The following is a 27884-nucleotide window of genomic DNA, read 5'->3' as shown; positions in this document are numbered from 1 at the left end:
ACCAGATTCAGCGATGCCCAAATTGAGATGCTGCTGCAAGCTAGGTGCCTCCTATTTCCAGAATCTGGCAAGCCCTCTCGGCAGGTCTTTCGTTTGGGCAGAGGTGGCTGTAGAGGTGTTGGCCACCTCAATAGTGGGTCGGATGGCGACTCAGTGCCAAAAGAGGTTCAATGACATCACTCGAGTGGTGAAAGTGTGTACAAGCTCCTCCTTCTATTGATCTTTGGCCTCTGAGCCTCTCCTTCCCCAACTCTTACTTATCTGCATCTGTTTGTAGTCAGCAAACCACCATTTCACTGGAAATGCACGAGGGTGAATGAAAATGTTTATGTTGTTCTATAAATGTTGATTGGAAATCTTAATATCTGTTGCTGTGTCTCATTTCAGTGTCGGGAATGATGTGTGGAAGGGCTCATTGGTCTGGGCATGTGGGTGCACAAAGGAAGCTGGAAATGGCGAACAACTTATTGGAAACGAACAGCAATGAGATGGTCCCGGACGTCCCTTGCAGGTTCAGGATGACGAGGCCATCTCCTGCAAGGCGCCGGAACCTCCTCCTGCTCCTCCTGCTGATCCTCCTAGCTATTGAGGCAAGGTTAGGTATTGCAGGCTGCGCAAATTGAGGCCCAGTAATCGTTGAAGGCAGAATCAGATGCAAAAAGTAGGAGACCTCAACCCGGAAGCAAATTTTGGCCGACAACGATGGTAACAGCCACAGCCCGCCTTTAAATACCGCTGGCGGTTCAGGTTGCCGATTGGACAGCAACAGAAAAAGCTGTCACTGGCACCAACAAGCGTTCGGTGGATAATTTTGGGGCAATGTCTCTTCTGGGGCAGGGACCAGACAGTGCGCATGGTGATGTCTTTATTGCCGTCGCAGATAAGCGGGGCAGATATCGGGAGAACGGGATGGTAACCTTTTGCATCTGCAGAAATTAGGAGGGCAATGTCCCGATCGTCGTGGCCGCCCCGACCAGGTGGGAACTCATTTATGCCCCATTCCCTTAAAAGAAAGGGGCAAATTCAGTCCCCTTATCTTGCGCAGCAACCTTTTATGTGGCACATTATTGAATGCCTTTTGGAAATCCAAATATACTACGTCCACTGGTTCCCCTTTATCTACTTTGCTAGTTACATCCTCAAAAAACTCAAATAAATTTGTTAAACACAATTTCCCTTCCATGCTGACTCTGTCTAATCATATTATGATTTTCTAAGTGTCCAGTTAATAATGGATTTCAGCATTTTCCTGATGACTGATGTCAGGCTAACTAGCATGTAGTTCTCTGTTTTCTCTCTCCCTCATTTCTTGAATAGCGGGATTACATTTGCTACCTTCCAATCCGCTGGAACCGTTCTAGAATCTAGAGAAATTTGGAAGATCACAACCAATGCATCCACTATCTCCGTAGCCACCTTCTTTAGAATGCTTGGATGTAGGCATCAGGTCCAGGGGATTTGTTGGCTTGCAAATATTTATTTTTTTAGATCAAAAGGGAAATTTAAATAGGCCTTTGATCTCAACCATGCACCACATACACAATAAACCAACCACTGCTGAACTCAAGTATATCTCCCTCTTTGTAAAAGGACTCAAACACTCGAAAATGAAGAAAATCTTGACTTGAAGAAAGATCAGACAGATGTGGCATTCCTACTGAAGACCCACTTCCCCCTCCAAGAGCACATCAACTCATACGTGACTCAATGGACCAAATAATGCCAGTCTTCTACTTGACGAAAGCAGAAGAATGGTCATACTGATGCAAATACCTTGCTTTTAAAAAATAAACCAGGTAAGGAAGGTCACTCCATTTTGATAAAAGATTGATTAAGGGGGACTCTAATCAAAATACTCACTGTGTATGTCTCAAATATAGACTTGCCAAAATTCCACACATTTCCTAATCATTGACCTCCAGATAGAAAGCACAAATATTGTGGAAGGAGACCTAAAATGCAGCCACCTCTATCAATTGTGACTGTGACAAACAGAGAAATCAGACAGCCAGAACAATCTACGGTTGGTATTATGTCCTAGGCTTAGTTGATGTTTGGTGGCCATGCACCCCACATGGAAGGAAAACACCTTCTACTTAAGCTCACACAAAATAGCCACTAGAATTGACTCTTTTAGCTTCCCAAATGCCTCAAACTCCACTTCTCTCCCCTCTCTTTCCCAATTAGTATTAGCCATGAATTTGACCACACTGCATTGGGTTTCTGAATTCAGTTCCCTTACATAGTTTAGAAACAGTGGGGGTCTTGGCGCTAATACTGAGGCACTTAAATAAGTACATTTTCTCAGCCCAATATTACTCACCTAGTCATATCTGCTGCTTCCTCTCCTTTGGGCCAATTCCTTATTTAGCTTCATGTTTTTTATTGAATGCTCACTGTGTTAAGCTTGTATAAGAAACTGTTACAACAATCATACAGAACTTTATCAACCATTTTCCACAAGTCTTGGTATACTTTGTCATAGAGTTTTCCACTCTCAACTTGGAGTTGTATTTCCTCAAAAAAAGAAAGTTGGCCAACCAATATTCCTCCCCTCTCCCTTTTGTAATCATATTGACTGCCATTTACCGGTTATTTTCATAGAGGTAATCCTATAGTTTGTCCCTAATGATCACTTCTATTATTTTGCCATTTATAATTATGTAATATCTGGATTTGTTTGGTCAACTTTTTTTTCCAGTAGTGCTTTTAGAGTCCATCAGCACTTCATTCATTTTATCCCTAATCTCATTGAGCGTGTATCAAACGTCCACCCTATGGGAATTATTTCTTTTGAAACATCTTGGTTTTCCATCTCAGAGGTCAAAAGGTTACTTGTAAATTCTCCTATGCTAGATGGCATGATACTCATGCATATTAGTGAATATTTGCAGGAAGTAATAGTTTACTAATCATTTTTAAGTTCATCCTCATTTCAATCCCATCTGTACCTTTAAGAAATTTTTGGTAACCCTTCTGCTATTATAATACTGGAAGAAATTTTAGCTATTGTATTTTGCATCTACAGCTAAGCTCATTCCAGTTTTCCTTGTCTCGCTGATGGCTTTTTACACATCATTTGGAAGATTTCTGTATTCTTCCAATTAGATACCTAACCTTTCATTAGTTCAGCTCATTAGACCGGAATCAGCAATCTTTTCAGCAAGTTTGCAGATGACACTAAACTGGGTGGCGGTGTGAGCTGTGAGGAGGATGCTAAGAGGCTGCAGGGTTACTTGGACAGGTTAGGTGAGTGGGCAAATGCATGGCAGATGCAGTATAATGTGAATAAAGTGAGGTTATCCATTTTGGGGGCAAAAACACGAAGGCAGAATATTATATGAATGGTGGCAGACTAGGAAAAGGGGAGGTGCAATGAGACCTGGGTGTCATGGTTCATCAGTCACTGAAAGTGGGCAGGCAGGTACAGCAGGCGGTATAGAAGGCAAATGGTATGTTGGCCTTCATAGCTAGGGGATTTGAATATAGAAGCAGGGAGGTCTTACTGCAGTTGTACAGGACCTTATTGAGGCCTCACCTGGAATATTGTGTTCAGTTTTGGTCTCCTAGTCTGAGGAAGGACGTTCTTGCTATTGAGGGAGTGCAACGAAGGTTCACCAGACTGATTCCAGGGATGGCTGGGCTGTCATATGAGGAGAGACTGGATCAGCTGGGCCTGTATTCACTGGAGTTTAGAAAGATGAGAGGGGATCTCATAGAAACCTACAAAATTCTGACGGGACTAGACAGGTTGGATGCGGGAAGAATGTTCCTGATGTTGGGGAAGTCCAGAACCAGGGGACATAGTCTAAAGATAAGGGGTAAGCCATTTAGGAATGAGATGAGGAGAAACTTCTTCACTCAGAGAGTTGTTAACCTGTGGAATTCCCTGCCGCAGAGAGTTGTTGATGCCAGTTCACTGGATATATTCAAGAGGGAGTAGATATGGCTCTTACGGTTAAGGGAATCAAGGGGTATGGAGAGAAGGCAGGAAAGGGGTACTGAAGGAATGATCAGCCATGACCTTATTGAATGGCGGTGCAGGCTCGAAGGGCCGAATGGCCTACTCCTGCACCTATTTCTCTATGTTTCTATGTTTCTATGTTTCTAGATGTCCACTGTATGTTCCAAATGGAAACTTTAAAGATTTAATGGTTAGCTATCACAACCTCTAACAGCCACAGCAAAATAATAGACAATGGGCTGGAAATTCGGTTCTTAGTGATAACTGTATTTTTTCACCAAAATTATCATTATCGCAACGTTAACGTTATGAGGCCGTAAATTCAAGGTTTAATTTACGCAGCGAAAACAATCAGCGTTGCACAAGGATTCGCGGCGCAAACCGTGATCCTCGCCAATTTTAGTCCGAGGCTGATACCACTGCGAGTTGGGCCGAGGGAGGGCGGAAAAATATCTGAAAATAAATTGGAAAAAAGAAAAAAAAATTTACAAAACATTGACAAGATACTTATCTAGTGAATCGCTGCAAAAGAATTAAAAAATAAAGGGGCCAAAATTGATGGTCCGCCAAGTTTTCTTGGCGGCTTGCCCGTTTTTTCGGCGCTCTCCCCTCCATGGGAGATTGGTGCGGCCCTCACGCCGGCGGTTTGGAAAGACCACTGGGGAGCATCCACCGGCATGCGCCGAATAAAGTCCTCCTGCCAGCTCCCGCCCAAGATTCATCCGAGCAGTCCTCCGCTCCTGAAGGAGAAAAAAACCGCTTCGTTGGGAGCAGGTCTTACCTGGACAGTGGGTATGAAGACCTGCAAGAAAAGGTAAGTGAGATTTTTTTTTACTTCTTCTGCAACGATTTTGTGTTAAAGGATCCGCTGAAGGTTTTGTGATTATTTGTTTTTTATTTTTTGAACGTTTTTTTTGTGCATTCCCCCCTCCCAAGGCCCGATTCCAGCCTGCTCCAAGGGCTGCAACGCAGCTTTTTTCCAGGCAATCTTTTTTGTGCTAAATACAGGTGCGCTGTGAGCCAAATTTTTGGAGAAAGCAATACTTTGAGTCTTGCATGGCGGCGTAACTTTTTCCAGGATTCTATTTGCCGTTCAGAATCCCCCCCTACCGCCCTCTACCGCCCAGAATCGGTGTGTAAAGCCCATTTTTGCCGCCAGGAGCTTTTTTAGCTCCTTAATTGACCAAAGTTCCGCCCAACATACCGTCAGAACCTTACCGGTCTTTTCAACGGTAAATGGGCGGAACTTGCCTTTGATCAATTTCGATCCCAAGACTTTAGCTTAGCTTTTTTGCAGGTCTACATAATTACCACTGCTCCAAGGGCTGCAACGCAGCTTTTTTCCTGGCGGTCTTTTTCGTGCTAAGTACAGGTGCGCTGTGAGCCAAATTTTTGGAGAAAGCAATACTTTGAGTCTTGTATAGCGGCACTCCTCTCTTCAGCGGTATTTGAAAAGCGCTGCCGCAAAACGTCTCCGAATTTTCCATCGACCGAGTTTTTTTGCCAAAAAAGGTGAAATAGCACCAAAAAGGCCCAGCAGCAGAGGAGAGGCGGCGGCAGTTGGAGAGGTGGGAGTTCGGGGCGTCAGTGAGGCCTATAAAGGCCCAGCGGCAGAGGAGAGGCGGCGGCAGTCAGAGAGGCGGGAGTTCGGGGCTTTGGTGAGGCCTATAAAGGCACAGCGCCAGAGGAAAGGCCAGCTGGTGCAGCTGCAGCAGGGAGAGAAGGCAAAAAAGAAGTAGAAAGAAAGGTGATATCACAGCCAAGGGGGTAAGTGATTGGAAAGTAGTTTTTCTTTTTCTTTTTCTTTTCTATGTCATTAAGTAATAGTTAGCATTGTTGTTGCAAATATAAGGGTTAAGTCATGGCAGGACAGCTCGGACACGTGTTATGCTCCTCCTGTACTATGTGGGAAGTCAGGGACGCTTCCGGTGTCCCTGACGACTATGTGTGCGGGAAGTGCATCCGTCTGCAGCTCCTGACGGACCGCGTTGCGGCCCTGGAGCTGCGGGTGGATGAACTCTGGAACACCCACGATGCTGAGAATGACGTGAATAGCACATTTAGTGAGTTGATCTTCCCGCAGGTAAAGGGTACACAGCCAGATAGGGAATGGATGACCAACAGGAAGAGCAGTGCAAGGAAGGTAGTGCAGGGGTTCCTTGCGGTCATCCCCCTGCAAAACAGATACACTGCTTTGGGTACTGTTGAAGGGGATGACTCATCAGTGGAAGGCAGCTGCAGCCAAGTTCATGGCACCATGGGTGGCTCTGCTGCACAGGAGGGCAGGAAAAATAGTGGGAGAGCTATAGTGAAAGGGGATTCAATTGTAAGGGAAATAGATAGACGTTTTTGCGACCACAACCGAGACTCCAGGATGGTATGTTGCCTCCCTGGTGCAAGGGTCAAGGATGTCTCGGAGTGGGTGCAGGGCATTCTGAAAAGGGAGGATGAACAGTCAGTTGTCGTGGTGCATATAGGTACCAACGATATAGGTAAAAAACGGGATGAGGTCCTACAAGACGAATTTAGGGAGCTAGGAGCTAAATTAAAAAGTAGGACCTCAAAAGTAGTAATCTCAGGATTGCTACCAGTGCCACGTGCTAGTCAGAGTAGGAATCGCAGGATAGCTCAGATGAATACGTGGCTTAAGGAATGGTGCAGAAGGGAGGGATTCAAATTCCTGGGACATTGGAACCGGTCTGGTGGAGGTGGGACCAGTACAAACCAGACGGTCTGCACCTGGGAAGGACCAGAACCAATGTCCTAGGGGGAGTGTTTGCTGGTGCTGTTGGGGAGGAGTTAAACTAATATGGCAGGGGGATGGGAACCTATGCAGGGAGACAGAGGGAAGTAGAATGGAGGCAGAAGCAAAAGATAGAATAAAGAAAAGTAAAAGTGAGGGCAGAGAAACCTAAGGCAAAAAGCAAAAAGGGCCACATTACACCAAAATTCTAAAGGGGTAAAGTGTGTTAGAAATGCAAACCTGAAGGCTCTGTGCCTCAATGCGAGGAGTATTCGGAATAAGATGGCCGAATTAACTGCGCAGATAGCAGTTAACGGTTATGATGTAATTGGCATAACGGAGACATGGCTCCAGGGTGACCAAGGTGGAGGAGAATTTCCTGGAGTGTATTAGAGATGGTTTTCTAGACCAATATGTCGAGGAACCAACCAGGGAGCTGGCCATCCTAGAGTGGGTGATGTGTAATGAGAAAGGACTAATTAGCAATCTTGTTGTGCGAGGCCCCTTGGAGAAGAGTGACCATAACTTTATTAAGATGGAGAGTGACACAGTTAATTCAGAAACCAGGGTCCTGAAATTAAGGAAAGGTAACTTCGATGGTTTGAGGCGTGAATTGGCTAGACTGGCAAATGATACTTAAAGGGTTGACGGTGGATAGGCAATGGCAAACATTTAAAGAACACATGGATGAACTTCAGCAATTGTACATACCTGTCTGGAGTAAAAATAAAACGGGGAAGGTGGCTCAACCATGGCTAACAAGGGAAATTAAGGTTAGTGTTAAATCCAAGGAAGAGGCATATAAATTGGCCAGAAAAAGCAACAAACCTGAGGACTGGGAGAAGTTTAGAATCCAGCAGAGGAGGACAAAGGGTTTAATTAAGAGGGGGAAAATAGAGTACGAAAGGAAGTTTGCCGGGAACATAAAAACTGACTGCAAAAGCTTGTATAGATATGTGAAGAGAAAAAGATTAGTGAAGACAAACATAGGTCCCTTGCAGTCATAATAAGGTGAATTTATAATGGGGAACAAAGAAATGGCAGACCAATTGAACAAATACTTTGGTTCTGTCTTCACGAAGGAAGACACAAATAACCTTCCGGAAGTACTAGGGGACCGAGGGTCTAGTGAGAAGGAGGAACTGAAGGATATCCTTATTAGGCGGGAAATTGTGTTAGGGAAATTGATGGGATTGAAGGCCGATAAATCCCCGGGGCCTGATAGTCTGCATCCAAGAGTACTTAAGGAAGTGGCCCTAGAAATAGTGGATGCATTGGTGATCATTTTCCAACAGTCTATCGACTCTGGTTAAGTTCCTATGGACTGGAGGGTAGCTAATGTAACACCACTTTTTAAAAAGAGAGGGAAAGAGAAAGTGGGTAATTATAGACAGGTTAGCCTGACATCAGTAGTGGGGTAAATGTTGGAATCAATTATTGAGGATGAAATTGCAGCGCATTTGGAAAGCAGTGACAGGATCGGTCCACGTCAGCATGGAGTTATGAAGGGGAAATCATGCTTGACAAATCTTCTGGAATTTTTTGAGGATGTAACTAGTAGAGTGGACAAGGAAGAACCAGTGGATGTGGTGTATTTGGACTTTCAAAAGGCTTTTGACAAGGTCCCACACAAGAGATTGGTGTGCAAAATCAAAGCACATGGTATTGGGGGTAATATACTGACGTGGATAGGGAACTGGTTGGCAGACAGGAAGCAGAGAGTCGGGATAAACGGGTCCTTTTCAGAATGGCAGGCAGTGACTAGTGGATTGCTACAGGGCTCAGTGCTGGGACCCCAGCTCTTTACAATATACATCAATGAGTTGGATGAAGGAATTGAGTGTAATATCTCGAAGTTTGCAGATGACACTAAACTGGCGGTGTGAGCTGTGAGGGGGACGCTAGGAGGCTGCAGGGAGAATTGGACAGGTTAGGTGAGTGGGCAAATGCATGGCAGAGCAGTATAATGTGGATAAATGTGAAGTTATCCACTTTGGGGGCAAAAATGCGAAGACAGAATATTATCTGAATGGCGGCAGATTAGGAAAAGGGGAGATGCAACAAGACCTGAGTGTCATGGTTCATCAGTCATTGAAAGTTGGCATACAGGTACAGCAGGCATTGAAGAAGGCACATGATTTGTTGGCCTTCATAGCTAGAGGGTTTGAGTATAGGAGCAGGGAGGTCTTACTGCAGTTGTACAGGGTCTTGGTGAGGCCTCACCTGGAATATTGTGTTCAGTTTTGGTCTCCTAATCTGAGGAAGGACGTTCTTGCTATTGAGGGAATGCAGCGAAGGTTCACCAGACTGATTCCCGGGATGGCAGAACTGACATATGAGGAGTGACTTGATCAACTGGGCCTTTATACATTGGAGTTTAGAAGGATGAGAGGGGATCTCATAGAAACATATAAGATTCTGATGGGACGGGACAGGTTAGATGCGGGAAGAATGTTCTCGATGTTGGGGATGTCCAGAACCGGGAGACACAGTCTTAGGATAAGGGGTAGGCCATTTAGGACTGAGATGAGGAGAAACTTCTTCACTCAGAGAGTTGTTAACCTGTGGAATTCCCTGCCACAGAGAGTTGTTGATGCCAGTTCATTGGATATATTCAAGAGGGAGTTAGATGTGGCCTTTACAGCTAAGGGGATCAAGGGGTATGGAGAGAAAGCAGGAAAGGGGTACTGAGGGAATGATCAGCCATGATCTTATTGAATGGTGGTGCAGGCTCGAAAGGCCAAATGGCCTATTCCTGCACCTATTTTCTATGTTTCTAAACCCGGTCGCAGAACCACTGAATTTCTAGCCCAATGTGTTTGATTGTAGACCTTCAAAAAAGACATCTTACATTTCATGTTGAATTGATGCAGTAATACCTGCCATTTTGAACAAATGCATTGAAATGATCCATTTGCATTAAATTTCTTTGTCTGCTAACCTGAAGTATATCTATTAGAAATAAATATTTTAATGCCTCCGCTGAAATAATGAACTTGTTAAATATTTGTGTACCAATATTTATGCAGTTTCCCATTTCTTCATGTCTGTATTAGAGTGTTCCCTCCCCTCGTCCTCCAAAATAGAAGCTACTATCTGGAAGATTTCTGTATTCTTCCTCTGAGGTACCTAACCTTTCATTAATTCAGATCATTAGAACTTAGTCAGCCATCCTTTTAGATTGTCTTTGTTGACAAGTTCAGGTTACGAGTATCTTCATGGACAGTGGAGCAGACAAGAATGCTCAGTGTTTGTATCTGACAACAGCAAAGGAATTCACTTCTCAGAGAAATCTTGATGATGCACTGTTTGAGATGCATCGCCAATTGGTTGCTGCTTTGTTGGTATATATACTGCCCATGAAAAGACCCCTCTGCTCAGCTAGTAGGGGTTCCTATATTTCCAAATCTTATGTTGAAACAATGGGCTCCATGAAAATTAAACACATTTCAGTTATAAAAAAGTTTTCAAAGCTAAGAGCCAAATCTCACATTGTAACAAATGATTAGCACCTAGGGGTTGGAATTTGGTTGCTACCGCCAGCTGATACCACCTGAGTGAGACGGCAATAGGGTGATGGCGTTAGGTGGGGATGCCGCCTGATGGGAAATTAAGTTGTTCTTTTTCAAGGGCATAGAGATTTGCTGCCCCGCCAACTATTACCATGGAAATCCTGACATCAGTTCACGTGCAATGTCTCCTTGGCGCCGGTCTCGCTAAATTCACTTTTGCCGCCTCACTTACCGGCTGGCGGGGAACACGCCACAAAAAGTTGCCGTTCACAAGTCGAAGTAAAGATTCTAGGGCGGTATTTAAAGAGAGTTGTAGCCGGGCCACAGATGTCATGGTCAGTACTGCAATGTAGAACTCCCCCTAGTGGACTACTGCTCCATCTAGTGGACTATTGTGGTAATGTAACTATTAAGGTAAAAATAAAAGGATTATGTGACAAGTTTTCTGTAGAGCCATCTTTTGTGTAGTGTGCTTAGTGATGTCATGAAGAATATATCACATTGGCAACGTAGGATTGGATTTTTGGATTCCCCAGCTGAAATTTCTGTTAGTGGATGAGTCCCACCAAACAACAGAGACTTTGAGAACAGAACAGCTAAAAATCCAAGGTAAATTACAAGCACACTTGGCTGAACTGAAGAGTCCAGATGCCCATACCTATAGGATTAATAAGGCGCTTGGGTGAGTTCCATCATGACCAAAAGACTTTCGGAGCATTTGTGGCGCGGCTAGAAATGTTTTTCAGAGCAAATAGTATAATCAAAGACCCCAACGATGAAAACCGTGTGCGGTAATTTTAGGAAGAAAATGGGCTATTTTCTTGACTGAAACAGGCCCCGAGGTGTATGAAACCCTGAAAAATTTGCTTGTGCCTGTCAAGTCGAAGGAAACTCTACTGACAGAGATTCCAGCACTACAGTCCTGTGCCCCTGGAAATTGCTGAAAGTTAACATTTTGAAATACAAAATCAATTAACTGATGAGAGTATTAGTGAATAAATTGTAGCATTAAAAAAGCTATCCATTCACTGTCATTTCAGAATCTTTCAGGACCGAGTATTGCGTGACCGCTTTGTTTGTGGGATGAAAAATGAAGCAATCCGAAGAAAATTGTTGACAATCCCTAACTTGACATTTGCTTTAGCTTGTCAGACAGCTATGTCGATGGATATGGCTGACCAACACTCCCGAGAATTTTGTACCATTTCCATTCATCAGACAACCGAGGTGAATCACCTACAGATTAAAAGTAAAAGGCACTTGGGCCCCAATGCCTCAGCAACTGGCCAAGGTAACAGTACATTGAAGTCGTGCTATCAGTGTCTGCAACAACTTATTGCTCAAAGTTGGCCACATGTGAAGGCAGAGTGTTTCTTCTGCAAGAAAACAAGGCATCTTGCGAAGGCATGCAGACGGAAGAATAAATTGATGTTCAATTCTATAAGTAGAAATCACCAGAAACTACATAGCATTGAAGAGAAGCAACAGGACGAGGAGGTTCTGGAGATACACGTCATCAGGAGCACGATGGTACCTAACAACGATTTGCAAAGTATCGGCATCCAAGTAGACATTACAGGAACCAGAATACCCATGGAAACTGACATTGGTGCATCCGTGAGCATAATACCGAAATCACTGTATCTCGATAAGTTGAGTGATTTTTGACTTGGAGAAATCGAAGATAGAGCTGAGAGGCTACTTAGGAGAGCAAATCCCTGTGGTAGGACATATCCGAAGGTGTTCTGCAAAACAGGCAGTTCGATCCAAGGTTTCAAGGCAAGTTTCAGTGTACAGAAGGAAGCTAGACCAGTTTACTACAAGCCAGTACCATACACACTCAAGGAGAAAGTTGAGCAAAAACACAAAAGACTAGAAACTGAGAACATTATCTCTAAGGTAGATCTAAGTAATTGGGCAACACCCATTGTTGTTATACCTAAGTCAGATGGTAATGCTGATGCTACGTCTAGGTTGCCATCCCTATCACAAGTTACACACAATAGGGAAGAAGTGTTCTATTTTTCATACATTGATAAACTGTCAGTCACAGCTGAAGAGATTGGTAGAGCAACTAAACGTGACCCACTTATGTCAAAGGTGTATGAGTACATAGCAAATGGATGGCCAAACCAGGTATAAGAGGAAGATATTCATCCATACTTCCTTCATAGAAATGAATTATCAATGGATAAAGATTTATCATGTCGGGTGCAAGAGGAGTTATTCCAAATAAGTTCAGGTCCAAATTGTTAGGAGCTCTTGACCAGCACCTGGGAATGTGCTTGACCAAGAGTTTTGCATGGAGTTACTTATGGTGGCCAGGTTTAGATAACGATATAGAGTACATTGTCAGTCAGTGTACAACATGTCAATCAGTAATCAAGAAACCATCAGTACCATTACAGCCATGGAAATGGCCTCCCAGAGTGTGGCAAAGGTTACATGTAGATTTTGCTGAGCTAGAAGGACTACATTTGTTAATTGTGATCGTTAGTCATTCAAACTGAGTAGAGGTGTTACCGATGCGGAAAATAACAACAAATAAAACACTAGACAATTTACGACGATTGTTTTCTTCATATGGCCTCCCAGAAGAAATTGTGTCGGATAATGGGCCGCAATTTTGTTCAGAAGATTTTGCACAGCGCATGAGCAGAAATGGTGTGCAACATACCAAAGTTCCACCGTACCACCCTGCTTCAAATGGTGCAGCTGAGCGCTCAGTACAAATTGTAAAATGTGCCTTCATCAAGTAAATATTGGATCCAAATCCAAAGAAACGCCAGTGGTTGTTGGACCACAAATTGGCAAACTTTCTAATTATTTATCTTCCAACTCTTCATATACAACTACTTGTAGAACACCAACAGAGTTTTTTCTCAAATGACAGTGACGAACCAGGTTCTTGTTGTTAAAGCCAATCTTGTTACAGTCAGTAGAAGAGAAACAATTAAGAGAGAAAGAGAATCATGATAGAGATAGATTAAGAGAGAGAAGTGTGAAATTGAATCAGAAGGTTAGAGTGAAGAACCATCATCATAAATGGTTAAAGTGGTTACCAGGAAGAATAGTGAAAATATGTGGCCCTCGCACATATTTGGTCAAGATGTTTGATCATGGAAAGGTTAGGTTTGCTCATATTGATCAGATGTGCAAGGAGTTGAAAGTTGTAATGATTCTATTATTTCTGATGAGTCAGATAGTCTTGTTACAAGTAGAGTACCAGTAGCAAATCCTACATCAGATGTTCTAGAAATAAGTCCAAGAGGAAGTCAGATTTTAAGTCTCAGTCCAAGTCAGGCATACAAACAATCTGAAGTTGTAGAGAGTTCAAATGTAGATCAAGGGTTGGAGAAATGAGTCTAAGTTTGACACCAAGTTTGGAAAGTTCTGTTCGAGAACGAAGGTATCCTCTTCAAAACATAAAACCAGTGGTTAAGTTTGATTTGTAAATATGGCAAAATAAGTCCATGGGCTAGAACCTCCACTTTTTTGCATGCTTAACGTCCACTTAACGCACATTTTACCGCTGAAATTACATATAATGCACAGATATCGCCCATTTAGCCACAAAATGGAAACTGACGGGCATTTCTTGGGAACTTAACGCTGAGTGTTACTTTCCCCATGTGCTTAACGCCGAGAAAAAATAATACCGCCCGCCCACTTTTTTGGGGCGGAATCATCAGAATGGGCAAAATCAACACCCATAATATCGCCCAGCGTTAATTTCTGCACTGATTTAACTGCAAGATTCAACAATACCACACGGCCACTTTTTTTTGCCTTAAAGAGCATATTTACCAAAACTAGCGGCCATGAGATCACCCAGCATCACTTTCACCACCTCCCACACATCTCCCACAATATCGCTCGCCCAAAAAAATGCCCAGAAAAAGTGGAACTAACCGGAACTAATCACAGTGTTATGGACGCCATGTTCTACATCACATGTCGCATCCTTTAAAAGGCTGCTGTGCTTCAACCTCGGGGGAGTTCGGATGTACTCTGAAGGTCGTTGGAGTTGATGTGAACATCTCTACAAACACCTTGACCATACTGTGAACGATTGGAATTTAATAGGTGTCTTCTTTGGGACATTCCTTGTTTGTGACCAATTGATGAAAAACAGAGAGCTACTGCAATGGGGCCTGTCTTTTCTCACCCTCTCTTGGTGACCAATTACATGCAGCAGACTCGAGATCAACGAAGGTATGCTCCACAGCATTATGTGCCCAATGTAAGATGTGTCAGACACTGAGGAGGACCAGACGTTACACCCCCCCCCCCCCAAGTACAGGGAGAAGCATTCTTACCTTGACTTGCCCGACACCACCTGCCTTCGGAGACTGCGCTTCCACAAAGAGGTTATCCCTGAGGAATGCCAGCTGATAAGGGCAGATCTGCAGCCTGCCAGCACCATCAGCACTGCACTGTCCGTCGAGGTCAAAGTCACCACGGCACTGTCGTTCTTAGCCTTGGGTTCTTTTCAGGCCACAGCTAACGACATCGGCGGACTTTCTCAGCATGCCACTCATTGCTGCATTAGACAGGTCACTGAAGCCCTGTACGCACGCAGGAGGGACTTGATCAGCTTCCCTATGACTAGGGAGGCACAGAGTGAGAGGGCTCTAGGATTCTCCAGAATTGCAAACTTCCCCAAGTTGCAGGGAGCAATAGACTGTATGCACATCGCAATGCGGGCACCTTTTCAGGGTGCAGAGGTTTTCAGGAACTGCAAGGGATTCCACTCCCTGAATGTTCAACTGGCTGTCGACCACCAGCAAATTATACTGGCAGTGAATGCTCAATTTCTGGGCAGCATCCATGATGCTCACATCCTGCATGAGAGCACTGTATCTGACTTGTTTAACAATCAGCCACAAGGTCAATGCTGGATACTTGGTGACAAATGATATGGCCTTGTCATCTGGCTGATGATCCCCCACCCCCGTGTGACACCCACACTGAAGCCGAGAGGCGATACAACGAGAGCCACAGAGCAACTCGCAATATCGTGGAAAAAAACCATTGGAGTGCTGAAGCAGCACTTAGATGCCTGGACCACTCAGGAGGCGACCTCCAATAACACCTTGAGCAGGTAACTCAATTTGTGATGGGTGTGCTCCAACTTGGCCATCAGGAGGGGACAAGAATTGTCTGATGAGTCTGACAGTCCACCTCACCAGAGAGAGGAAGAAAAGGACGCGTCGGCAGACGTTGACATCAGCCCACACAATCAGGCTAATGCTGAAGCCATGCCCCCGCGTTCCCTGTATACCACATGAAAGGGCCCGTGGTGGCATGATAGCTGCAAAGCCATACATCAGGAGCTCATCAATGGTCGCTTTGCCTGAAAGAACATTGGTGTTATTTACAAGGCTGACACACTGCTGGGTGTGCAGGTGATATATCAATGGTGGGCATCACCTTGATGACAGTTAAAGTTTAAGTTGATTGAAGTTAAGTGTCATTATACCCTTTGATGTTAAGGAATCACCAGCGTGTAATGGTGCAGCTATCTGAGCCAATGTGCAACAAGGATTTGTTAAATAAAAAACATTTAAACTGAACATTTGTCTGAAATCATCAGTATTTCTGTAAAAACCAACCCTTCTCCCCCCACCCCCCCCATCCCCGTCCCGCTTCTCCTCCCCACCTCTACCCCTTCCCCTTCCCCTCCTGACTCCAATCCGCCTGGCCGAGGAGCTCCTTAGGCGATGCTTCATTGGTAGGGGGGATGACTGCTGAACTGCTTCTTCGACAGATACGGAAGAGGGCGGTCCAAAGGTGGGAACTAGCTCCGAGTCAGAAGCATGATGCTGCTGCTGGCTCTCATGTGTGGTTGGCAATGGGGGGGTGCGGCACCTTGGGGTGCAGTGCCACGCTCCGGGACCACTGGGAGCCCTCTGCCACCAGTAGCTACCTGCTCCAGGGCCTCCACCATCCCTTCCAAGTTATATCTTATTTGTTGGACAAAAACTCGGTGCTTAGTAGGCTTTTTGCTGCTGGTGAATCTCCCTCGTGCCTCCCACAACAGCCAAACAAGCACACACCACAGCCACACATGCCTTCAGTCCCTCTCAGCTCTCTCTCTCTCTGCCTCCTCTTCTGCATATGTCATGATGACCCTTGACCTCCTGAATCGCAGGAATCGAGTGTTGCATGCCTTTGCTAAGGACGGCGACACTTTACGGCAGAAGGTCAAAAAATCTAACGCTACTGCCCATTTCATATCACTCGCGGTAACGCCCATTTTCAAAAATGGAGACTAGGTGCTTTGAGAATGGGTGAGAAGCTGATGATCTGAAAGCCCACGCCGGAAATAACGCCCATTGTTGGGCGATAAGCACAAAAGTGTATAATCTAGTTCCATATCTTTTGTTGTGTATACCATGTAAGTTATGTATAATGATTATTTTGTTATGATTACTTCTTCATTAAGGAGGGAGAAGTGTAATTGAGCGCCCCCCCCCCCCCAGTGGACTACTGCTCCACCTCATGGACTACTGTGGTAATGCAACTATTGATGTGTACAATAAAAGGATCATGTGACAAGGTCACATGACAAGTTTTCTGTAGGGCCATCTTGTGTGTAGTGTGCTTAGTGATTTCATAAAGAATATATCACAAGTGATGTGTCGTCTCCTCGCAGAATGCGTAGGTATTGGCATGCTGCTACTACTCAGCTTCACAACTAGCATTTCGTAAACATTGGTGGCTTTCACGTCGCATCCACTGATGACAAGCATATTAATGGGGCAGTGATGGCACATCACGTCGTCCTGCGGTGAAGACTTGAAAGGCAACGGCTACAGAGACAGCATGGTCTCTAGTGACTAGTGGGATACCGCAAGGTTCAGTGCTGGGACCCCAGCTATTTACAATATATATTAATGATTTAGACGAAGAAATTGAATGTAATATCTCCAAGGTTGCAAATGACACTAAGCTGGGGGGCAGTGTGAGCTGTGAGGAGGATGTTACGAGGCTGCAGGGTGATTTGGACAGGTTAGGCGAGTGGGTAAATACATGGCAGATGCGGTATAATGTAGATAAATGTGAGGTTATGCACTTTGGTGGTAAAAACAGGAAGGCTGATAATTATCTGAATGGTGACAGATTAGTAAAAGGGGAAGTGCAACGAGACCTGGATGTCATTGAAAGTTGTCTTACGGGTACAGCAGGTGCTGAAGAAGGCAAATGGCATGTTGGCCTTCATAGCGAGAGGATTTGAGTACAGGAGCAGGCAGGTGTTACAACAGTTGTACAGGGCCTTGGTGAAGTCACATCTTGAATATTGTGTACAGTTTTGGTCTCCTAATCTGAGGAAGGACATTCTTGCTATTGAGGGAGTGCAGCGAAGGTTCATCAGACTGATTCCCAGAATGACAGGACTGACATATGAAGAAAGACATCGATCGACTAGGCTTATATTCAATGGAATTTAGAAGAATGAGAGGGGATCTCATAGAAACATATAAAATTCTGACGGGATTGGACAGGTTAGATGCAGGAAGAATTTTCCCAATGTTGTGGAAGTCCAGAACCAGGGGTCACAGTCTAAGGATAAGGGGTAAGTCATTTAGGACCGAGATGAGAGAAATCTTCACTCAGAGAATTGTGAACCTGTGGAATTCTCTACCAAAGAAAGTTGTTGAGGCCAGTTTGTTAGATATATTCAAAAGGGAGTTAGATGTGGCCCTTACGGCTAAAGGGATCAAGGGGTATGGAGAGAAAGCAGGAATGGAGTACTGAAGTACATGATCAGCCATGATCATATTGGATGGTGCTGCAGGCTCGAAGGGCCGAATGGCCTACTCCTGCACCTATTTTCTATGTTTCTATGTTTCAGGCCAAAGTGGCTCCATGCCAGAGGCGAGGCCCACACCTCAGGGCAGGAGGCCGTACAGCCGCATGGTTTACAGTTCACATTATTCTTACCTTGATATGTCCGAAAAGCAGTGCATAAGAAGGCTGCAGTTCTGCAAAGAGGTGGTCACCGAGCTCTGCCCCCTCCTGCAGACAGACCTTGCAGCTAACATCAGGACCAGGACCTCACTGTCAGTGGCAGTGAAAGTCACACTTGCCCTCAACTTCTATGCTACCGGCTCCTTCCAGTCTCCTGTAGGCAATAATTGCAACATCTCGCAGTTTGCAGTACATTGCTGCATTCACCAGGTGACCAACACTCTCTACAGCTGACGCATGGACTACATAATGTTCAGCATGTCCAGGCAGAGCCAGGATGAGCACTCCCGTAGCTTTGCCAGCATAGTGGGCATCCCCATCGTACAGGGAGCCATTAATTGTATGCATATGACAGTACAGGCCCCGCCTCACAATGTGGAGAGGTGTTTCGCAATCAAAAGGGCTACCACTTCCTTAACGTTCAGCTGGTCTGCGATCACAGGCATATGATTCTCGCTTTCAATGCACGCTATCCTGGCAGCTGCCACGATGCCTTCATCCCACGGGAGAGCAGTGTGCCACAGCTGTTCCAGCCACTGCATGAAGGGCGTGGCTGGCTCATCGGCGACAAAGGATATGGGCTCACCATCTGGCTGATAAAAATCCCACCACCCCTGTTCAGCAGCGCTAGAAAAGCAGTCATATCGCAACCAGTACCTTATAGAGCAAACTATTGGGGTTGTGAAGCAGTGGTCCCGCTGCCTTGACCGCTCTGGAGGGACATTTCAGTACTCAGCTGAGAGTGTCCATCTTCATCATTGCATGCCGCATGTTGCACAACCTGGCCACTATGAAGGGCCAGCCATTACCAGCAGGGATGGCTGATCCACCTCAGGAGGGCAATGATGAGGAGGAGGAAGATGAGGAGCTTCAGCCAAGGAGGAGACAGTCCGACACTGTTGCGGCTGCAAGGGCTGCTCATCAGAGGCTCATGGTGTATCAATTCCAGTGAATAGCGCAAGATGTGCAGAATGGCCAGCCTACTCACCTGGCGATCTGTTGAAGACATCGTGCCCTACCCTCCAAGCCTTCTTGTGTACAAATGGCAAGACAAGAGTGCCACAAATTAAAATAATTTTTATTTGCAACAAAAACCATAGTGTGCTGTAAAGAAGCACTAAAGCACGCCATCACCCACATCAAAGAATAATTGAAGCCAGACCCCTTGAAACATCATCACCCACATCCACTACAACTATTCACATTAGTTCATATTCGAACAAGGTCACCATTTCTGGCCAGTATCACAATTCTTTTACAGCTCATGCAAGTGCAACTATTGACATGAGTTTGTATTCAAGCAAAGTCACCATCTCTGGCCACTAACACACACATATTTAGCAGCTCTTTCTCAGTGCATTCCCACCTCTTCCCTTCTCTCCCTTCCCACGGCTACTACACCTCCTCAATGGGGTCTCAGTGCCTGCAGCAAGGTTGGTAGAAGGTCGCTCTGTTGCCGCAGCTGATGGCCTAGCAGGGTCTTCCCCAGCAGCTCAGGCCTTAAAAGGGCAGACTGTGGAATGCATCACTTCAGCACTCGAAGTTGGGATTGTATTGCGAGCTGGAGCTGTGCCTTGTGGAGTTGTGTCGCATGTGTCTAGCTTTTGGATTTATCTACAGGACTTTTGCCTAGAATATCGCTGTGATTATCTACATGGACATTTTTGCTGCCTACTGTGGGAGAAAAAACATCGGAGGCGGGAGAGAGTGAGAGTGAGGCAGAGAGAGAGAGAGAGACTGGAAAGGGGAGAGAGAGACTGGGGGAAAGAGAGTGGGGGGAGAGAAAGAGTGGAGGGGAGAGAGAGTGAGAGTGGGACAGAGAGATGGGAGGGCAGACTGGGGAGGGGAGAGAGCGTGGGGGAAGAGAGAGTGAGACAGAGAGAGAGAGAGAGAGAATGGGGAAGAGACAGACTGGGAGGGAGAGTGAGAGACTGGGGGGGTGGAGAGAGAGACTGGGTGGGAGAGAGAAACTGGGGGAGGGCAAGAGAGAGCCGGGGGGGGGAGAGAGAGACTGGGGGGCAAAAGAGAGAGAGAGAGAAAGAGAGAGAGGAAGAGATAGATGGGGCAGAGAGAAAGAGAAAGAGAGTGGGGGGAGAGAGGGGGGATGCAGGAGAGGGGATTGGAGGGGTGAGAGGGAACTCAGGGAAGACAGATTAAATTTTTCTATGTGTCACTATTCACTTCATACCCAATAAACCTGTCAACAATCTGTGACCCACACACAATGCCCCAACTATGGTGCGGCAGCGGACGAGTGAGCGGGTGGCCGGGCGTGGGGGGTAAGATCAGGTACTTGGGCTGGGGGTGGCATAATCTTGGGCTGGGCGTGCATGAATATGGGATGGGGAGGGTGTCAGGAACTTCGGCTGGGATGGGACAGAAACTTGGGTTGGGATGGGGGTACTCTATCCTGTCTGGAATCGGCAGTCAGAATGGCTCGAATTACACTTTGCAAAGTCACTCAGAACTTGGGCTAGGCGGTTCTAATTACACATTCCAGAGAAACTATTGAGTGTGTCTTGTCCTCTAAAGGGACCAATCAGCAATCAGGTCAAGTGATCATTGAGAGCCAATCAGAGCATTTTGCTAGTGCAAATAACTACGTCCCTGGTTTAACGCTGCAATCCCCTTTTCAGGCAGCAAAACTGGATTTCACAGTTGGAGGCAGCAACTGTCGCCTGGCATTGAAATCTCCTTTCAGATGGTGACACCGCCTCAATAAGGGCGACACCGAATTTCAACCTCCTAATGTTTTAATATACGGTTGTCACTAAAATGCATTTTTACATTGGATTTTCAGATTGCTCCAGCACACACGGTTATGACTACTATAGCTATCATCAAGAAATCCCCCTTTAAGTTATGAATTCATTGCAGATGCTTTATATGTTGCTGCTGCTTCATTATTGCTTGAAAGATATTCACAAAATGTGGAAATTTGCAGTTAACACGGTGAGCAGATTTTGCTGCAGCAGGTCATTTAACGACATCTTCCGTTAGTTAGACTTGTCTTGCAAGTTTAGGTTTTTTAATTTTGTGTGCAGAAAGGTGCTGAACGTGTGAGCTGATAACGGCGCAGCGGGGAAATCTGAGCAGCTGGGCCTGAGTGAACAGGGCAAGTAAGTGTGTATCTCCTTAACCAATCAGATGGAAGGATTGAGAAATAAACAATGCAAGGACTGAGAAGGAGGGTGAATTAAAGGGAGTGAATTAAAAGTCAAATCAGATACAGAAAGTGAAGAGGAAAAGAAAGTATGGATTAAGAAAAAAAATCAGAAAGGAAAAGTAAAACAAAATTATGACATTTTTAAAATCTCTAACAACAATTAAAACCTGAAGGAATGAGACTTCACACGTGTAATAGTTAATGCCAGAAAGGTTAATTGGCAATAATTAACATTCATCATGCCGTTAAAGGGTAATTAGATTGGAAATGATAAGACTTAATTTTCTGTAGTGAGCTTAGTTCGCCTCTTGAGCATCCCCGATTTTAATCGCTCCACCATTGATGGCGGTGCTTTCAGCTGCCTAGGCTCTAAGCTCTGGAATTCCCTCCCTAAACCTCATTGCCTCTCTACCTCGCTTTCCTCCTTTAAGACCAAGCTTTTGGTCACCTGCCCCAATATCTCCTTAGGAGCTTCAGTGTAAAATTTTGTTTGATAATGCTCCTGTGAAATGCCTTGGTACATTTTACCATGTTGTTGTTCCACCGCGCAAATATTTCCGCTTGTAATTACATAAGAACATAAGAAATAGGAGGAGTAGGCCATTTGGCCCCTTGAGCCTGAATAAGATCATGACTGATCTGATCTTTGCCTCAGCTCCACTTCCCTGCCTGTTCTCCATAACTCTTGACTCCCTTATTATTCAAAAATCTGTCTATCTCCACCTTAAATATATTCAATGACCCAGCCTCACAGCTCTCTGGGGTAGAGATTTCCAAAAATTCTCGAACCTCTGAGAGAAGTAATTCCTCCTCAATTCCGTTTTACCAATATGGCAGCAGCACACATCTAGTGCCCGCCATATTGAATGCCTGTAAAACAGGCGCATTATTAATCAATTTCTAGGCTTTTGTTTAGAATTGGCTTGTTGTCTCAGTTTGTGGGGAGGGTCAGGTTGTCTCTAATTTGCTGAGTGCAGGTGGTTCAGCCGCCTTCGGCTGCCTGAGGAAAAGAGTGTTTGAAGGCCAGGCCCTCAAATCTGCCACCAAGCTCATGGTCTACAGGGCTGTAGTAATACCCACCCTCCTGTATGGCTCAGAGACATGGACCATGTACAGTAGACACTTCAAGTTGCTGGAGAAATACCACCAGCGATGTCTCTGCAAGGTCTTACAAATCCCCTGGGAGGACAGATGCACCAACATTAGCGTCCTCGACCAGGCCAACATCCCCAGCATCGAAACACTGACCACACTTGATCAGCTCCACTGGGCAGGCTACATTGTCCGCATGCCAGACACGAGACTCCCAATGCAAGCACTCTGCTTCAAACTCCTTCACGGCAAACAAGCCAAAGGTGGGCAGAGGAAACATTACAAGGACACCCTCAAAGCCCCCTGATAAAGTGCAACTTCCCACCGATACCTGGGAGTCCCTGGCCAAAGACCGCCCTAAGTGTAGGAAGTGCATCTGGGAGGGCGCTGAGCACCTCGAGTCTCATCAGCGAGAGCAGAAATCAAGTGCAGGCAGCGGAAAGACATGCGGCATATCTGTCCCAACTGTGACAGGGACTGCAGCTCTCGTATTGGACTGTTCAGCCACCTAAGGACTCTTTCTAGGAGTGGAAGCAAGTCTTCCTCAATTCCAAGGGACTACCTATGATGATGATGATGAAAACACTTATGTATCAAAAATATATGTTCAATCCCTGGTAGTCTAGTGAGTTGGGAATAGGAACAAATAGGAACAAAGAGGCCTCAAGGTGATGTTGCATCCATCAGATCAATATTGCAGCAGTCAAAAATGACCCTTAAATTTCGACTCAGCTTGATTTCCCTACACTTGGGCAAGGATCAACACTGTCATTTTGACCCGCATAGCATGATTTTAAACTCTTGAGAAATAATAAGACAAATCTAAATGCAGAGTATGAATCCATTCCAACTCATCCCGTCCTCCAACTAGATGGAGTTGGCAGCAAAGAAAGGTACTTGGAAGAGCCAGCTTTGACCTCCATAACATACAATAGAGACAAACTACAACAGCTCTGATACACTATTTTTCCCCTAGATTAACTTTTTGCATTACATTTCACCAAAATAGTAGATGCATCACCTTCCCTCCGGGATTGGATGGAGCCTACGCCAATGAGGCCCGAGAGTTAAAATCTCCCAGGGCTCACGGCTTGCCATGCGCCTGGGCCACAGACACACGATTCCAGGCAGGGAGTTACAATCACTTGCACCTCACTTTTGCGCACCAAACAAAAAAGGAAAAAATAAACAGTAGCAATAGGTAAAGGAGCAAGTAAAGTTACCACAGTCAAAGTCTTAGATGACCTATGGCATAATTTGGGAGAGGTTGTGACTGAGATCAGAGTTTTTTTCACCCCACGAACAATAAGTTAATCAGTGAAGTACATTTTCATCTTCTAGAAAAAAAAGGCTTGCATTTAGAAGGTATTTATCCCAGAATGTTGAGTGCTCGTGAGGAGATTTGTAAGGCACTGACAAAATATTATGAGGGAGTCAATGCACACATGGGAACTGCCAGTAGATTGGAAATAGGCCAACCTGGTGTCCACATTCAAAATGGGTGACAAAAAAAGCACAGGCAACTAAAGATCCATTGATCTGACTTCAATTCCATGTAACATAATAGGTCTAATTATCAGGAGTAAACGCGAGGATTATCTGTACAACAACTTAGTAAATAGCAGCCCACACAGCTTTAGACAGGGTAGATCCTGTCTGACTAACCTCCAGGATTTCTTTGAGGAAGTGGCAACCCAAGTCGACCATGGTAAATCCTATAATGTGGTGTACTTGACTTCCAAAAGGCATATACATTTCGACATCAAAGGCCATCAGTTAAACTCACAGCTGTAGGGACTCGGGGCAAAACTTGGGTATGGATAAGAAATTGGCTGAAGAGTAAATGGCCTAGAAATTGGGCCACTTACCATCACAAGTTACTGTCGCAAAAAATGGCAGCTGCCACTCAAGCGCCCTTCTCTGGCATAGGACTCAACGGCCGCCATTTTGATCAGTGCCTTAGCACTGCCGATACCAGATGTTACCTCTGTGAGCTTCGACCTTAGCATTGAATTCAGCGCTGCGTCCTAAGGTCGCTATGAAAACCCAGCATTCTACAGGCTGACAAAGGCACTCTCCAGCTTTTGGACTGGATTCTTTTTTATTTTGTTGAAGTAGTGGCTTGATGCAATACATGTTCATAGTTTTTTAATTCAGTGGGCAGTTCATGGAGTCCTGCTGGATGCTTGCAAGGCCTCAGATGGTTAAGGAAGGCCTCTGAGAATACGGAAAATGTTGGAAATACTCAGAAGGTCAGGCAACATCTGTGGAGAGAGAAACAGAGTTCACGTCTCAGTTTGAGATGCTTCCTGACCTGCTAAGTATTTCGAGCATTTTATGCTGTCATTTCAGATTTACAGAATCCACTCGCAGAGGGAAAAGGAAGACACAGAAGAGGAGGAAACTGAAGAAGACAAAGTTTGCACCCCAGACAGCCCCTTTCTGGCTGGGATATCTGGGATTGAATCTTTCGCCTGCGGGACCAGTAACCACAACCCCAATTCTCCTTTCAAATTTGTCCTACACCTAACCTTCCCTCTGTTACTGACCATCACAGCATCCTCTTGGCCACAATTCTGAAATAAAAGCCATGACAAAGCAAACTTTCCAATACAACTTTATCCATCTATCCATGCAATATGACATAAAGAAATCAACTCATCACTGTTATGCATTCCCTTAGTGACTGTCTTTTGTGTGCCTATGCCTATCCTACTGATGTCACATAGTGCTGGCCCAGTGGCTGCAACATGGCTGCTGACTTTCAGTGGGGGACACGTCAAATGACCTTGCTGGTTGACCTTGAGGAGCTGGTGGCTGGGAATGCGAAATCGAGTGACGGTGTTTTTTATGCTTCACTCTCTGCTCCTGGATTGACTAGGCTTATATTCACTGGAATTTAGAAGAATGAGAGGGGATCTCATAGAAACATATAAAATTCTAACGGGATTGGACAGGTTAAATGCAGGAAGAATGTTCCCGATGTTGGGGAAGTCCAGAACCAGGGGTCACAGTCTAAGGATAAGGGGACAGCCACTTAGGACCAAGATGAGCAGAAACTTCTTCACTCAGAGAATTATGAACCTGTGGAATTCTCTACCACAGAAAGTTGTTGAGGCCAGTTCGTTAGATATATTCAAAAGGGAGTTAGATGTGGCCCTTACGGCTAAAGGGATCAAGGGGTATGGAGAGAAAGCAGGAATGGGGTACTGAAGTTACATGATCAGCCATGATCATATTGAATGGTGGTGCAGGCTCGAAGGGCCAAATGGCCTACTCCTGCACCTATTTTCTATGTTTCTATGGTTCTATGTTTCTTGGCCAACCACTAGCTGGGCAGGCTGCATTTCTTTGATGTGTGAAATGAGGAAGGCACAAGGGTGGAGTTATGGTGAGGGGAGGCGGGAAATCAAGAGGTGCATGCCAGAAAGAGGATAACGTATGAGGATACTAGCATCTTGTATCCTTTCAGCCCTGCAGCTGGCCAAATCCTTAGCCATGCCCTTGCCAAGAATGGCCAGTATTGTCTCGTCCAAGGGGGTTAGGTGAAGCTAAGAAGGTACAATCGTGTTTGGTACAGATTGTTGGTAGATAAGTGACTGGGAGGTGGGGAGAGTCATGCATTGAGAAGTGTGTGAGGCTAGTGGTACAGTTGGTAGGAGATGGCTTTTGAAGATGCATTCACTGACCTTGACCACTGGTCTGAGGTCATGAAGCTTCTTTGCGCACTGGGGTCAGGTTGTTGGGCTGCTGGCAGTGATGGCCTCAGTGATGTGGTTTGACATCATTCTTTCTGGAGAGCCTCCTGGCTCCTGTTGGTAGAGAACCTGTCTTGCAGCATTCACCCCCTGCACAAAGCTGGAGTGCTGTGTGCAAGACCCTGGGTGCCCCTTCCCTGGCTTGATGAGCTATTTGTGTTAGTACTGAGGCACTTTTCCCTTTTTTTTTGGTGTGGAAGAGAATTTAGCTTTAACAGCTAAAGACTCCTATTTGGGAATTCTTTTTAATGTAATTTTTTTTAAGAAGGCAGTTGAGCTGTAAGGGCTAAAAACTGCATATTTTTACATCAGTTTCATTTTTTTTCATTTCAGAAGGCAGTTCCTCTTTAAGAGACTGACAATACTTTCAGAAAGGCTGTTCTAGTTGTAACGACGCTGTGGCCACACAACATTGGGGCATCCTGCCGGGATAAACGCCACCAGATTGGCATTGGAAAGTGAGTTAAGCGCTGGGCTAATGTTAATTAATCCCCAGCGCCAATTTTTCAGTCCTGCCAGTGCCACCATTTGCGGCGGCTGTTAACAGCCATGGTGGCACCAGCAACCTTTGTGGCGGTCACGAATTTATAGACCTAAAACTTTTGAACAATTATTTTAGCCAATGGCATTCATCCATTACTTATATACATTTCTAGTTATCAGCATATATTAAATACCTCACACCATTCCTGAGCTCATCTATCTAGTTTGTTTGAATACTATTAATTTCCCTTGCACCATATAACCTGGTGTAACTAGTAACTTTATAAAAGCTATGAGATGTCTGGAAGGGAGGTCTCTAGGTAGTCAGCTTGCATGAGAAAGTAGGTGACGCAGGGAGACTGTAGAACAGGGAATTAAATAAACGGCCAAAATAAATCCTCGGTTGCCGAAAGAAGTAAAAAGGATCAACCACTGTTCACCATTTATCTAACCTAAATGTCACTAAATCCTTAAAAAAAAACTATTAATATAGTGTGGAAAAATAGAGGCTAGACAGAAATATCTATCTTTTTCATTTCCCAAATCATTTATTTCACTGATTCAATAAAAAATAGAATCAATCTGGAAACATTTTGAAAAAAATCACTTGGATTTTCTAAAATCTTTCACTTGAAAGATTTTTTTTAAATTGTTTCTTGATATATCAGCTAAATCTGTTATATATTGCACACACACACATAAAGCAGGAGGACCAGTATCAATAATAATTAGGAGATGTGCTGCTACAAAGTACATGCAACACAGACTAGTTAACACTGTGTTAAATTTGCTGACACACCACTCATGCACCTTTACCCATTGCAGGATCCAATGCATCAATTGGAAGCGACATTTCATAGTCAATTCCAATTCTTCAAAAATGCAAACAAACTTGGGGTGTAGTTAAAAAAAATACAAACATTCTTAGATTCAGTAAAACACTGTCCGACAGCAAGGTAAGCTGCCAGCAAGTGATCTGACTGGCAATTTCCATCGAGTCACTTAACAGCATCTCTCACCCACAGCATCAGTCCAGGTTGGCACTCATGCCCAGTTAGGTGCTTGCTCTGACCACTGGGCACCATGCAATAGCAGCAAAAATAACAACCGACTTTTCTGATGAAGACCTCCAAGCCTTCCTCCAGGAGGTATAAGACAGGAGACTCACACTTCTGGGTCTTTTTTTACCATG

Source organism: Pristiophorus japonicus, chromosome 4, assembly GCF_044704955.1.
Source record: "Pristiophorus japonicus isolate sPriJap1 chromosome 4, sPriJap1.hap1, whole genome shotgun sequence".
NCBI lineage: Eukaryota > Metazoa > Chordata > Chondrichthyes > Pristiophoridae > Pristiophorus > Pristiophorus japonicus.
Note: the sequence above shows the minus strand (reverse complement) of the source record.